Source organism: Heterodontus francisci, unplaced genomic scaffold (genome assembly GCF_036365525.1).
Source record: "Heterodontus francisci isolate sHetFra1 unplaced genomic scaffold, sHetFra1.hap1 HAP1_SCAFFOLD_1459, whole genome shotgun sequence".
Lineage (NCBI taxonomy): Eukaryota > Metazoa > Chordata > Chondrichthyes > Heterodontiformes > Heterodontidae > Heterodontus > Heterodontus francisci.
In genome coordinates this window covers 44,865-45,222 of record NW_027142168.1, presented here as the reverse complement: position 1 = coordinate 45,222, position 358 = coordinate 44,865, and positions in this window count along the sequence as shown.

Here is a 358-nt window from a genome sequence, read left to right as displayed (position 1 = left end):
TTGTTTAAGCACACACACACACACACTCCGATTCCTGCTGGCACACAGCCTCCCTGTTTAAGGCGGGACAGAGTATTCCTCACCCTCAGACAGGTGGAAGTCCAGTCCATAGGGGAACGTCTGGGTGTTTTCCACAAACCACCACTCAACATGTCCTGTCCCAAATGCACGTGCCTGGGGGAGAAGCCAGATCGCGTACACGACCTCCAGTCCTGAACGAGCAGGCCTTTCCACCATTGAGTTCTGGGGGAAACAGGACTCCCACTGTCTCCCAGCCATGCTCCACATTCCTTCCTTCGCCCTCGGGCTCTCTGTTCTTCCTGGTAACCAGCCTGTTCACAACGTCCCCATCCACAGC